Consider the following 15,099-nt stretch of genomic DNA (forward strand, 5'->3'; position numbering starts at 1 on the left):
TGGCCGCGCGCGCACGCACCGCCTCCCCCTCCCGAGCACACACCCGGACCCGCTGCCGCCGCCTACCTCCCCCACCGGCCGGCTTCCTTCCTCTGCTGAGCCCAGGCTACACCGGCAGCCTCTGGCGCGCACGGCTCCGATGAGCCCCTGACCCAGCTCAGATCCGCCAGCCGTTCCCGACCCGAGCTCGCCGTCTCCAAACTGCTGCCAGCCGTGGCCGCCGCTTCCTCCAACTCCGCTCCAGCTGCTCGCGACTCCTTTCCGTGCGCCAGCAGCTCCAGCGCCCGGCAGCGGCCCCGCCTCCGGCCCCGCCCCGCGAGCCCCGCCCCCGAGACCTCGCCAACCAGCGCCCGCGGCTCCGCCCCTCTCCGCTGGCACCGCGCCCTCCGCCGCTGCCATTCACCGCGCGGCCAGCGAGCCGGGCGGCCAGCTGGGCGGAGCTCGGATCCTGCCGACCCTTCCTGCGGCCCGGCTCCCTTTCCGCCCCCAGCCGCGGGGATGCCCTGGGCGACCCCGCCGAGTGCTCTGGGTTTTCGCCCGCCGGGCCGGCCAGGTTGCTCTCCGCCTGGGGCTGAGCCGGCTGCCGGGCGTCTTCGAGACTGGAGGCGGCGGGTCTGGGAGAGACCGAGGACGAGTTCAGACTTAGAAGCTGCGTCTCTAATCGCGGTGTCTTGAAACACACCCCAGCATCTTTCGAGCCCCCAGCGTCCCACCAGCGCAGGGGCTGGGGCGGGGAGGACTCGGATTCCAGGCTAGCCAAAGCCGGAGGCTCTGCAGTTCTCTGCTTGGCCAGTGCGGCCGCGGAGGTGGGCGGAAAAGCCGCGCCACCCCGCGTGGCGCCTCGGGGTGAAGGAGGGGTGAAAGGGTGAACCGGAGGGACAGGCGTCCGCAGCCTGCCTCGAACTCCAGGAGCCTGGCTGGCACTGCCGTCCCCGGGAACCAGGAGGGCCCGCCAGAAGGGCAGAGTTTCATGAGGAGGGCGCACGCTGACTGATCTCTCCCAGTCCTGAGATGACGGAGCAAATGTAGGTCGCTCAGGCAGACCGCAGTTGCTCGTGGCTCGGTGGGAGGAAGCTCACGGGAACTGTGAATTCCTTAAATTTCTTAATTTTTTAATGCACATTTTTCAGCTAGTCCTCATTATTTTAGTTGCTCAAGAAAAATCTGCTGTTGATACAAACCTTCCTCTGACGGTATGATGGGATGCCACCACCCCCTCTGTTCCTCTTTCGCCCATGAAAACACGTAATAGTCCGCCTTTTAAAAACCTCTTCCCAGATTCCTCTTTCTGCGGTTTCGAGACCTGCACCCGCCCAGTCGACTTGCCCTAAAGCCCTGTTCCCAATTTCCTTGCAAGAATATTATTTTTTTTTTAACCAATAATTTACTTTTGTCAAAGTTTGAGTTTGGTGGGGGGTTTTTTTCAGGGTTTTTTTTTTTTTTAATTCCGTTGTTTTTTTTCTTTTCTTTATTTTTAATGGACAATGGAAGTAGAGGAAGAATATCCTGAAATTTATTGACTGTCCTTAGGAAAGACAGTCATCCCTAAAGGTGATTCACATTCTGATGGACAGCTTAGTTCTACTCTAGGTTTTTCAGGCCTGGCATTTTTGTTATTCCAACGTACTTCTTGAGCTGGGGATACAAAAGCAGACAGCTACCTACTTACGTAAGAATCCACTTCATCTAAAAGTAAATATGAAGTTTACCAAGCTACATCATTCCCATGCATCCTGTGAAATGAAGGACCTCATATATTGAGCTTTATAAATGAAAGGAGGGGCCTCACCCTGTGACAGAATAACTTTATCCAGTCCAATAAACTGAGATATAACTGGTATGACATTTGCTGTATTTCTGTTAGGCATGGGCCTGAAGAAACCTTACCAGCTGTCTCCTTTCCTACATAATGAGTTCCTGGAAAGACACTTACATACTGCTCTAGTGGGGTTCTATTCTCCCTAAACTAAAAATAGCATGAACTCCTTGATCAAGCTGCTTTTTCTAGACTTCAGCCACTTATTTCCAGTATATATATATATATATTTTCTATCATATTTGAACACATAAAGTAAGTCCATAGAGTGTTGCCTGGAAGGACAATATGTCTCTCTTTCCGTAAATTGAATAATTTTAGTCTTTGTTTCCGGAGAAGGCAATGGCAACCCACTCCAGTACTCTTGCCTGGAAAATCCCATAGACAGAGGAGCCTGGTAGGCTGCAGTCCATGGGGTCACGAAGAGTCGGACACTTACTGAGCAACTTCACTTTCACTTTTCACTTTCATGCAATGGAGAAGGAAATGGCAACCCACTCCAGTGTTCTTGCCTGGAGAATCCCAGGGACGGGGAGCCTGGTGGGCTGCCGTCTGTGGGGTCACACAGAGTCGGACACGACTGAAGCGACTTAGCAGCAGCAGCAGCAGCAGCAGTCTTTGTTTCATCTCTATGAAATTGATACCTCTTCACCATTTCACCAATATTCAAATATTTATTCATTTTCTACTAACTTGAATAATAAAAGTGAAAGTCACCAGAACAGCAGTATTCAGATTTTTTAAAAATAACTTTTGCCTTTAATCTAATCTTATCTGGACTCCCAAAATGTAACTGTTCTAAGAAGCCATGTGGTGAGACCAGGAGCATCTCTAGGTCTTTGGATCTGCCATGGCATTACATCTTGGGAATTTGTTGGAAATACAAATTCCCTCCTCAGTGAAATAGACATACTGGGGGTAGAGCCTGTGAATCTGTTTTAATATGCCTTCCAAGTGGCATGCTAGGGTGTGAGAACCATTGCTCCAGGCCTAAGGCATCTGGAGACGCAAGCTGAAACCACTGCAATAAAATGCTCAAATAAATGCGCAAACACTACTGTTCAATCGGTAACAGCCGAACTGGTGGCTGGCAGCAGTGCCACCATCAAAGAGCTCAAAATGTCAAAGGAGGTACAGTTCTCCAAAGGGAGAGAGGATTTATCGTGTGGTGACATGATATTATGGTTGGTGACAGTGAAGGTGGCTCAGAAGGCAGACCTACAGGGGTCAAGGACCCCCAACACTGAAAGGCTTTCAGAGCCCACAGCAAGCTGAGAAGTACCCTCCTCAAAGAGGACCAGTAGGATATTCTCGTTTGTCACCATCACCGCAGCTACTTCAATGACAGGAGTGCTAGAACAAGCTTCTGTTAGGACTTCCCTGGTGGTTCAGTGGCTGAGAGTCTTCCTGCCAATACAGGGGGCCCTGAGTCAATCCCTGGTGCAGGAAGATTGCACATGTAAGCCTGGGCCTCACAACTACTGGGCTTACACTCGGCAACAAGAGAAGCCAGTGCAACGAGAAGCACGTGCACCGCAGCTAGAGAGTAGCCCCCACTCACTGAACTAGAGAAAGCTCACACGCAGCAGCAAAGACCCAGAAGAGCCAGAAATAAATAAATAAACAATTTCAAACAAAAAGAATAAACTTCCTTTAGGCTTGAAACCTAAGTCTGTCATTCAGGGTCAAAATCAAAATTAAACAAGAACAAATGCCTTCAAGCCTTTGTCTTATAGCCGGCAGCTCGGGCACTATGTAGGCGCTTGCTAGATATGCAGAATCCCAGACCTGCTGAATCACAACCTGCATTTTAACAAGGTCCCCAGGTGTTTTGCAAGTTCAACTCTGAGATGCTTTTAGACCGATCCTCAATTTTGGAATTGCCTGGGGAGCTTATAAAAATCCCAATGCCTGGATTACACAACTGATTATATCAAAATCTTTGGGGGTTGGAACAGAGTCATCAATATCTTTTAAAGTTCTTCATATGATTCCAGTATTTGAAGCCAGGTTTAAGAACCACTGTCTTAAAGGACCCAGGTGGGACAAGTGCCATAGGAAAGCCAACTGGGGAGAAACTGGAGCCTAAATGGCTGGTCTTAAAGGAAGCAGCTGGTACTAGAGTTTAGCTGACTGTGGCCACGCAGGAATGTGAGCCCAGATTTGCCAGGCCTTTCAGAGAGAAGTTGGAAATCCAGATTTTTTTTTTTATGGGCGATTTCCCAATTATTAAATGCTGGCAATTCATTCAACATTTTTTGAACCCTGGGTTTAGGCCACATAAGAATTATGACCACCAGTTTATAGTTTTATGATGCTCTATGACATAAAATTAAGTGGGCCTAAAAAAAGAATAAAAAAAGAAAGGACGCCCAAGAAGATAATGAACTTGAGGTCAAACTGTTAATCTCAAGGCTCATGTATTTCGAAACTTCTGTTCTCTACAACACCAAACATTTGCAGGAATTCAATGGCTGAGAATCGGTAATGGGTGAGATACCAGTGTTAGCAACCTTGGGGCAAAATACTCTGACATTTTGCCCAATATTTTTATTTGCCCTATCTTCTGCCCTGATAACTAAAATGGGAGAAAAATCAATCTTTGTATTATTTAGCTTAAAATTTTCCACTCTTTGTGAGCTACCCAGGTTAAACACATATTATTATGAGGCGCATAAAAAATTATTGGCTGGAATAGTACTTTCTAACAGAGGGAGAATTCAGAAGGCCAACAGATTGAGAATTCTCATTCTGCTGTTTCTGAGCTTGTACATGCTGATAACCATGTTGAAGGATCAGAAGGAGAGGCAACTTCCTGACTACCCTCAGTGAACATGTCAGATCATTATCATCTGTACTCAAACTTCTTTGGTCATAATCTGTGGTCTGGGCATTTCTTGTCTCTTTCAGCTCTTTAGTCCTCACACTTTGGGAAAGAAACGAAATAAATCAACCAGTATGCAATGGAAGTAAATGAGCCACCTTAGTAATAACTTTCAGTTAATTCTATTCTGTATCTGCTCTCAAAATCCCCTGTAATAAGAAGCTGGATTAAAAAAAATTAATGCAATAATCTAATTTGAGTTGATAAAATATGAAACATGCAAACAAAATTTTGTAGCTATTTTTTTTGAATGCCAGGAACCACTTGTATTTTTGTATGACTCCAGCAAATAATAGACTTCCCGGTACACTGTGGACACTCAGTAACGGAGAAAGGTCTGGAAGTTTAAATGAACTGGAAATTCTTAATATGTGTTACTGTTAAAGCAATAGAATGCAAAGGTTGTTCAGACAGAATCTCTGAAGGTCTAAGTCAGAACCAGATATGAGGACAGAGCAACAGGGCCATTAATGCTATTTGTCAGTTCAGTTCAGTTCAGTTCAGTCGCTCAGTCATGTCCGACTCTTTGCAACCCCATGAATCGCGGCACACCAGGCCTCCCCGTCCATCACCAACTCCTGGAGTTCACTCAAACTCATTTCCTTCTAGTCGGTGATGCCATCCAGCCATCTCATCCTCTGTCGTCCTCTTCTCCTCCTGCCCCCAATCCCTCCCAGCATTAGGGTCTTTTCCAGTGAGTCAACTCTTTGCATGAGGTGGCCAAAATATTGGAGTTTCAGCTTCAGCATCAGTCCTTCCAATGAACACTCAGGACTGATCTCCTTCAGAATGAACTGGTTGGATCTCCTTGCAGTCCAAGGGACTCTCAAGAGTCTTCTCCAACACCACAGTTCAAAAGCATCGATTCTTTGGCGCTCAGCCTTCTTCACAGTCCAACTCTCACATCCATACATGACCACTGGAAAAACCATAGCCTTGACTAGACGGACCTTTGTTGGAGTGGTGCTAAAACATCACCAGGCCTGGAGCAACTGGAAAGCTACATGCAAGGAAAAATGAACCTTGATGTTAGTACCCCACTGAATATGGGGTATTGAGTGAAAATGGATCATAGATCTACACTTAAAAATGGAACTTTTAAAAGAGAACAAAGGTTTAGGAAAGAGTTCTTAAGTATTAGGACACAAAAAGCATGAACTATCAAGAGAAGAAAATCAATAAATTGGGTTTCATCACAAACATTTGTTTCTCAAAAACCATTCATGAAACTAAAGAGCCACATCTTGGAGAAGATATTGTCAAAACATATATCCGACATAGGACTTGTGTTTAGAATAGGTCAGGAGCTCTCACAACACAATCACATTTTTTCTTTAAGTAAACAAAACGTTTTTAAAAATGGACAAAAGATTTGAACACTTTACCCAAGAATAAAGTGTACAGAAGCTCAGCATCTTTAGTTATTGGGGAAATGCAAATAAAAACAACAATAAGAAGGGATTCAAATAGATAACTTGCATGCAGTGTTGATAACAGTGCTGTTCATAATAACCAAAAGCTGAAAACTACGCAAATGTTCATGAACAGATGAAAGGCTAAACAAAGTATATTGATGTGCAATGGAACATCATTTGGCTGCAAAAAAGGGAATGAAGTTCTGACACACGCTACAACGTGGGTTAAACCCTGAAAACATCCATACTACACGGGGTGGGGAAGCTTGAGGGATGTTTCATCCTGCCTTTGGAAAACCTTACCAAAGTGTCCCAGGCACCTGATGGGGAGCACCCCTCCCCAATCAGTGAGCAGTGTTGTTTATATACCCCACCTCACACGCCTTCCCTTGGTACTATTTCACTTGTACTCTTTGATTCCCTTTCGTGTAGGCTCCTTGAAGCTTTGTCATTTTGATTAAAAATCGTTTACAAAGCTTACAGTATGCTTAGTTAGCTTTCAGCTTTCTGAGCTAACATCATATTCCAGTCCTTCCAGTTTTAGAGACTAAAATGCAGTCACCTTGCTTAGACTTGGTGATATATAAGATTTTCTCCATCACCATCAACAGACTCTCCCTCTCGGGCTGGTTGCTCATATGTTCATTGTTAATATGGATTTCTTTTTCAGAGGGTCCCCTTTTCCGAAGTTTGGAGCCACCTTTCTCCAACAAAAGCAACCTCTTTAGATCTATAAACATGAGTCAGTTGAGCTAAGGAAGCAATTCTGAAATGTTCTATGTTTTTTAAATTTAAAATGGGCTTGCATTTGGAAAATGACAAGAAGTGTAAATACGAGGAAAAGCAAGCTGATAAATTGTATTTCTTGGTGATTCAACTAATTGGAAATTTCACCCATAGTTGATTATATTCTACACCCAAGCTTTGAGCACTGGCACAAATTGTTAGGGTGCTGTTACAGCTGTCTGGGTAAAAGGATTGGCTTAAATATGCTCATGTTGGCACTGCCAGCATAAAAATTAAGGGCAAAGTCACACTGATAGATAATGAGCCCTTTATCAAGGAAACTGTGCTGGACAATCTCAGTGCTCAGAAAGAATTTTTCAAAAGAAATCCCAGCCTTTGTTCCCTCCACTGGAGGGGATCCAGAACTGTCAGTGTGAGCCCCAAGGATTCAGACAGCCTCACAGAATAAAGGAAACCCATTACCATCAGCCTCTCCAGTCTAGTCTCCACCCCACTGCCTTTCCTCTAGGTCTTGCCAAGCTGGATGTGCAAAGAAAATGCTTTCGATCAGGTAAGGCTATATTCTGACAGTACCAATTTTCTACAAGAAGTTAAAATCTTTTGTTGGGTGACTGTATCACAATGTTAACAGTTTTAAGCAAAATGCATTATGAAGGAATGACGACTCCTCATTTAGGATGGTTTGGGGGGACACGAGCTTCTTTAAGCATGGATATGTTTGAGAAAAACATCTTATGCTTTCTGTTGTAAAAGGGAGCCATGCTTATGACGGCTTTTGCATTGGATTGTAACGATTCAAGAGGGCTTGGTCATGAATTCTTTCAATTGATGCATCTGCTTTACATTGTAGGCAGAGCATGCATCATGATTTCCATTTTACGGATGAAGAAGACAACTTGGGAAGGCTGTGTGATTTGACCCAGGTCTCACAGATGGAGAGCAGCAGAATAAAATCTCCGCTGGGGCTTTTTAACTCTAGGACTGCAGCATGGGCTGCCTTGCTGTTCAGTGATGCCTCCCTTTCGGTTAATGTGCTCCTTATCCTCAATCTGTGCTAAGTCACTTCTAGGCAACTTTCAATCTAACCATTGCAATTATCAGCTGATCTATCATCACTACAAATCCAGGAGAAATTTTGCTTCTGTTTTATGTCTTTTAGCCATGAGGCTTGAGGGATCTTAGCTCCCTGACAAGGGATTGAACTCACAGCCTTGAAAGGCAAAGTTTAAACCACGGGACCACCAGGGAAGTTCCCTCAGGGTCTAGGCTGATCAGAGAGCTTCACACCTCTGGGAACACCTTATCTCCCTCCTTGGGTAATCCTGAATCACAGAGTTGGCAAGTACCTGCTGCATCTATTAGGTTGGTGCAAACATAATTGTGGTTTTGGACTGTGAATTTTAAATCATTATAACTATGTCAAACACATCTTTATTAACCAAAATAGGAACCATTACAATCAACACATTTTTGCCAGTAAGAAATAAACTTGTTTATGCCTATATTGTAAAAATCCATGTTTCAGGATTTGACAAACTCTTGGAAAGCATTTTCTGCATTCTGCTGGTTGTGGAAGAACTTTCTTGGCAAAATGTTGTCAAGATGCTTGAAGAAGTGGTGGTTGGGCTGCTAAGAAGTCAGGCGCATATGGCAGGTAAGGCGAAACTCTGTAGCCCAATTTGTTCAACTTTTGAAATGTTCGTTGTGCGACGTGTGGTCAGGCGTTGTCGTGGAGAAGAATTTGGCCCATTCTTTTGACCAATGCCTGCTGCAGTTTTTGGTGTATCTCATCGATTTGCTGAGCATACTGCTCAGATATAATGGTTTTGCCAGGATTGAAAAAGCTTTAGTGGATCAGGTGGATCAGATGGGCAGCAGACCACCAAACAGTGACCGTGACCTCTTTTGGTACAAGTTTAGCTTTGGGCAGTGCTTGAGAGCTTCTTCTTGGTCCAACCACTGAGCTGGTCATCACCGGTTGTCATTTAAAATCCAGTTTTCACCCTTGCACGTTACAACCTGAGAAATGGTTTGTTGTTGCATACAATAAGAAGATAACACTTCAAAACAATGATTTTTTTTTTTTAATTTCCAATCGGCTCACAAGGCACCCACTCGTTGAGCTTTTTCACCTTTCCAGTTTGCTCCAAATGCCAAATGACCATAGAATAGTCAACGTTGAATTCTTGGGTAACTTCTCGTTTAGCTGTAAAAGGATCAACTTTGATGATGCTCTCAGTTGATCACTGTCAACTTCCAATGGCTGGCCATGATGCTCCTCATCTTCAAAGCTCTTGTCCCCTTTGCAAAACTTCTTGAACCACCACTGCACTGTATGTTCGTTAGCAGTTCCTGGGCCAAATGGGTTGTTGATGTTGTGAGTTGTCTCTGCTGCTTTACAACCCATTTTGAACTCAATTAAAAAAAAATCACTTGAATTTGCTTTTTGTCTAACATCATTTTCCTAGTCTAAAATAAATATAAACAGCAAGTAATAAGTCATTAGGACTTCCCTGGTGGCTCAGAGGTTAAAGCGTCTACCTGCAAGGTGGAAGACCCCGGTTCAATCCCTGGGTCGGGAAGATCCCCTGGAGAAGGAAATGGCAACCCACTCCAGTATTCTTGCCTGGAGAATCCCATGGATGGAGGAGCCTGGTAGGTTACAGTTCATGGGGTCGCAAAGAGTCAGACACGACTGAGCAACTTCACTTTCACTTAATAAGTCATTACCAAAAAACATAAAGCGAGAAATGCACATTAAAATGATATATAACATAACCACATTTAAGAATGTATTCCAATGTCAAACAACAAACTTCAACAATTCAAAACCGCAATTACTTTTGTACCAACCTAATAGTTTAACTCTCTTATATTTCAGAGAAGGAAACTGAGTCTCAGAGAGGGTAGATAACTGTCTCCATGATACTGAGTTAGGTGATGCTCCAAGTCACACAGCCAATTAGTGACAGAATCATGACAAGAACCTACATCTCCTAAACCAGGTGTGGGCCTTACTGGTCTGGCCCATGGCCTCACCGGTATGATTCTGGTTTAGCTGGTGCCTGGCAAGCACTTGCCAAATGTAACAGGCACTGTTGACTTATGTAAGACAAGATTTATGACTTGTATACATGACTACAGGTCTGTCAACAACGGCCTTGTAAAAGGTTAATAATCTTGTACATAATTCAGGCACTGAGCCACAGGAAAAAATAGGAGGAACCATGCAGGCTGACGATGCAATCTAAGGACAAAGCTTCTTTAAATGTGAAATGCTATAAAAGACTCTACCACACAATTCTGTGGCAAAGAGATGGCAATTCCTGCTGTATTTTCAGTCACTCAATTCAAAAGGAAAAAAGAATATGTACCCATTTCCCAAACCATTTACTTGGCCAAAAATGATGGCACATACCCTCTCTACACCCAGCAACACCACCATGTCCCTTCGGCAGACCATGTTGGACCACATTAAAACTGTGTCTTGACATTCCCCTCATGCAGGAGGCATTCCCTCACCAATCCTTGGTATAATACCAGAAATCTATTATTCTACACATCATGAGACTCAGTACCTTTTTTTACTGGCCATAGTTCATGGCACATGGGATCTCATTTCCCGGACCAGGGATCAAACCTGCAACCCCTGCATTGGACGCACAGAGTCTAAACTGCTGGACCACCAAGGGAGGCTCAGTACTTTGACAGAGGTGGCTTTGTCAAGCTTTTCCTTATTCATCCTCTCTTAGCGAGGGGTTCAGAAACTTCTTGGCTTAACAATAAGGCTACCCTGCAGAAGGGAGAAGACCATTTGTCTTAGATTCGGGTGATATCCTACAAGAGGGCATAAGAGCCATTCATCTGAGGCAGGCCAAGCTCATATGCTTTTGCTCTAGTAAGAAGCTTTGGAGAGAGCTGTGACTGTCCACCAGTAGAAAACTCAAAAGAGATGAGTTTCTGTCCAGGGATAGGTCTTTCTTCACCTGGCAGGCCAGTGGCCCTTGCCTTAGTAACACCTCCCTGCAGAATAGCTTGTTGGGCTAAGCTCATCAACAGAAAGATAGTGTGCAGAAACATAACATGAATTTGAAAAGAGGGAGGAGAATAACCGCTAACCACACTTCCTATGAATCAAGCACTGGTCTACACATAAGAATTAATTTATCCACTGTGCCATCTCTCCCACTTTGCAGATAAAGAAACTGGCACAAAAAGATCAGGGAACTGGTAGAGCTGAGTTTTGAATTCAACTCAAGCAACTTGGTCTCATACAGCATCTTCTAAACCAGGGGTTTATAAACTCTATCTTGCAGGTTAACTCCAGCCTACCACCTATTTTCATAAATAACTCCCCTTTTCTCTGCAGCTTTTATGCTCGCCTGGCAGAGTTTATAGTTGCAACAGCGACTGTATGCCTCACAAAGCCTAAAATTGTTACTAGCTCTTTACAGAAAGAGTTTGCTGACCCTTCCTCTGAATTATACTGGGGAGGGAGAGGGACTGTCTTCCTCATATCTTTTAGAATACAAACTCATCTGAAAGCTATTATTACATAGACTAACATGCAATACCGGGGAGAGAGTTTAGCATCTACTTCTTTCCCATTTGTCTTAAAGGTGAGGAAACTGAGGTCTCGGGACAGGAGAGAAACTGACCCCCAGAAGACACTGATAACAGCAGACACAGATCCAGAATCTAAACCCTCAATCCGCTGCCCTGCTGTGTTTGAGACAACACCTCAGTTTTCAGTTAGCGCCTTAGCAGGAAAGAGTTAAAGATGAGTTGAGAGCAAGACTGAAATGAATCAGAGAGGCCCTCCAGCAGATGGAGAAGGAAGTTAAAGGTAAGTAAAGAGAGGCCAACAGGGAGAAAACCCAGTCTGTGCTGATAAATGTGTGACCCCATGAGTATAGTTCATGGAATTCTCTAGGCCAGAATACTGGAGTCACTAGCCTTTCCCTTCTCCAGGGGATCTTCCCAACCCAGGGATCGGACCCAGGTCTCCTTCATTGCAGGTGGATTCTTTACCAATTGAGCCACCAGGGAAGCCCGATGAAAGTGTCTGGAGGCAGTTATTTCACAGTTTTGTCAGGCCTGCAGCGCAAGGCCACTCATGCCTGCCTGGATTCCCATCCCTCGACTTCTCTCTAAAACTAATGTAGACTGTCTACTGGACTCTCAGAAGTAGAAGTTTTACAAATGTTATTAGCCACGCATCCATTTAATTCTAACCGGATGGTAAACGCCTTGAGGGACATTCCAAAGGTCATGAATACAGGACTATGGTCTGCAAAGAGGGCCCCACCCAGAGAAGTTAGAATGTAAATATCAACCTGATCATTTCCTAATGTTTTTCAAGGCCCATCCATAAGAAAAGCCCAGCCAAAATCTTTATTTCTGATCATTTTCATCACCCATCATATGCAAAGTCCTCATTTTATCTTAGAGCTTCAAAAGAAAACAGTCAAAACCAGCTTCTTCGTGACTTGTCATTTAACATGTTCTCCTTCATTTCCAAGGGAACAAAGTACATATTTTCCCAAATGCAATTGAAATTGCAACCCCTGCTCCTTCTTTTAGGGCTTTGGGGAGTCGGTGTTAATCAAATATTAATGAGAATCAAAAGAGCTAGAAATTGTTATATAATTTTCCATCTACAGAAATGCAAATGATATTTCAAATCAGCATAATTTTACACTTAGTGCATTCTCATTGCTTTGTTGAATCCATTCAAAACCTTGTAGTCTAGATCATGAAAAGTGTTAGTTGATCAGTCATGTCCGACTCTTTGCAACCCCATGGACTTTAGCCTGCCAAGCTACCCTGGTCTATGGAGTTCTCAGGCAAGAATACTGGAATGGGTAGCCATTCCCTATCCAGGGGATCTTCCTGACTCAGGGATTGAACCCAGGTCTCCTGCACTGTAGGCAGATTCTTTATCATCTGAGCCACCAGAGAAGCCCAGTCCAAATCATATACATTCAAATACAAACATACTGGTGTAATCACTATCTAATATGACATTCTAGAAATTTTGGAAACTTCAGATGTCACGATAGCACTAGTACAGAGAGATAAAATATTTTGTAAATTATCAACCTTTTTGAAACTCTTCTCAGATGGAGCTGATGGCTCACATATGTGAATTTACTCAGTTGGGATGAATTGGAAAACTTGCACTATTTGCCTAACCTCTGCTTCTCCAGGATTTGCAAGCCTGGTACTGATGCAATACCCAGGGGTTATCATAGGAGCATCCATTTCAGCCAGAGTGCAGTGGGATTTCTGAATCAGTGTGAGAGGACCATCCCCTTTTCCTCAGCTCATACTTCCTGGCCACAGCTGATTGGTCCATAGGAGGACATGTGGCTCGACTGAGCCAATGAGTTCCTTTCTCAGGATTTTGGATTTTGTGATGAGTCAGTCAGTCTGAGCTCTAACATTTAAAGGTCCCAAACTGTCTGTTACCCTATTTTCTTTCATGCTGACATGAAATGTCATGGAAGCTGGTTTGTGAGGAGAAAGAAGAACAAAGCACCTTTGCAGAGAGGAGGAACTGAGGAGAGCTACCATGGAGTCCTGAGTTCCTGATTTCAGCTTTTCCTACAGATTCAAATTTGTATCCATGAGATACTTTTATATCATTACAACAAAATGTTTTTTCTATTTAAGTTTATTGGAGTGGGGCTTCTGTCACTTGGTATTCAATGTCTTAATAAATACACAGTATTAAAAATTCTTAAGGAGAAGATGAAATAGAACTGTGCTAGGGAAATAGGTATATTTACTAAGAAAGCTTATTCACTCATAAGTAAGCTTCTTCGAGTAAATTGAAAGCAGATTAATAAGGCAAGTGACTTGAACTTAGTAAGTGCTCAATAATCTTGTTGTTGTAGCTGTTGTTTGTTTTAATGGACAATAAATAGCAAGGACTGGTGAGTGACATACTGATCATCTGGAGAAAAGAGAAGTAAAGCACGCAATGAAACCATACACCACAGGCCAAAACTGAAGACCCACACTCACTCTAACCATGTCTGCGGCTAGCTTTTGTCCCTGTCTCAATAAAGAGGGCAATTATCTAGTCTGCTGTATAAGCAGAACCCCAGTAGTCATCATCTCTCTTTTCTCCTGTACCAAGTCCATCATTTCACCATTCCACCAGTCCCAGCTGTTCAAAGAGAAGTCTCTCATCTTTACCCATTTCTTTTCATTTCCACTGGATTCTTTACCACTAGCACCATCCGGGAAGCCCTCCATTGCTGCTACCCTAATCCAAAATTGTTGCACCATTTACTTGTCACTCAGCTGGTCTCCTTTCTGAAACCTTTAATTCCTAGCATTTCTTACTCCACGGTTCAAGCTAAAGGATGCTTTTTGAAGTGTAAATCTGATGATGACATCCATCTCCCCCCAGACACATACAATAAACATCTTTTAAATGTTATACTGTTTCCTTTTTGCTGCAGGGCAATGATTCTCATTCCAAACTTCACAATAAAGTCATCTGGAGGCCTTACAACAAGCAAACACACAAACAAACGAAACTTAGGCTTGGGTCTCACTTCCAGAAGCCTGGATTGAATTGTTCCGGAGTGGGATCTTCTGACCAGTATTTCTAAAACACTCCCTAGGTGATTCTGATGAAAAGTTAAAGTTGCAAGAACTGCTCTAGGTATATAAGCCCCGCTTCATGCGGGCTGGATATGGTCTTGCCTCTGCTTCCTTCTCTTCCCTCATTATCTGCCACATCCGCATCCACTGTTCTCCAGCCACGCTGGTCTTCTCTTGGTTCCTCAAAATCCCCATACTCCTTCCTGCCTGGGTCCACGGCCTCTGAGCAGCTTTTTCCTGTGACACACTCTCCTTTCTCTCCAGATCTTCACTCTGTGTCACCTCCTTAGGGAAGGCTTCCTGGACCTTCCTCAGTAGGTCAACTCCCATTCTGGCCCACTGAACTCTGCACCTTTCCCTTATAGCACTTGCCACAGTAAGCTTCATATTTATGTGTAAGTCTCTGAATCACGTTTGTGTTCCCCATTAAACTATACACTCTGTGAGCAGGGGCCCTGTTTGCTTTGTTCATCGCTGCATCTCCAGTCCGCAGCTTTCCTCACAAAGGAAGAAGAGGCAGCCCTCTTTCTTTGCGATGAGGACCAAGGGAGGAGACGGAAATATTTCCCGAGGGCAGCCCTACTGCTATGGAAATTAAAATTCAGTGCCAAGATATTTGT

At 44.0% G+C, this 15,099-nt stretch overlaps 1 protein-coding gene across 1 annotated transcript in view; it reads right to left on the reverse strand.

Moving 5' to 3' along the window:
* PIK3R1 (phosphoinositide-3-kinase regulatory subunit 1) overlaps positions 1 to 259 on the reverse strand; it is a 97,333-nt gene extending 97,074 nt beyond the window's left edge. The window contains exon 1 of the mRNA XM_042233720.2: positions 67 to 259. The gene's annotated coding sequence lies outside the window, so the exon portion shown is untranslated. The remainder of the gene's footprint in view (positions 1 to 66) is intronic.
* Positions 260 to 15,099: the final 14,840 nt, after the last annotated feature.

Source organism: Ovis aries, chromosome 16 (assembly GCF_016772045.2).
Source record: "Ovis aries strain OAR_USU_Benz2616 breed Rambouillet chromosome 16, ARS-UI_Ramb_v3.0, whole genome shotgun sequence".
NCBI classification, from domain to species: Eukaryota; Metazoa; Chordata; class Mammalia; order Artiodactyla; family Bovidae; genus Ovis; species Ovis aries.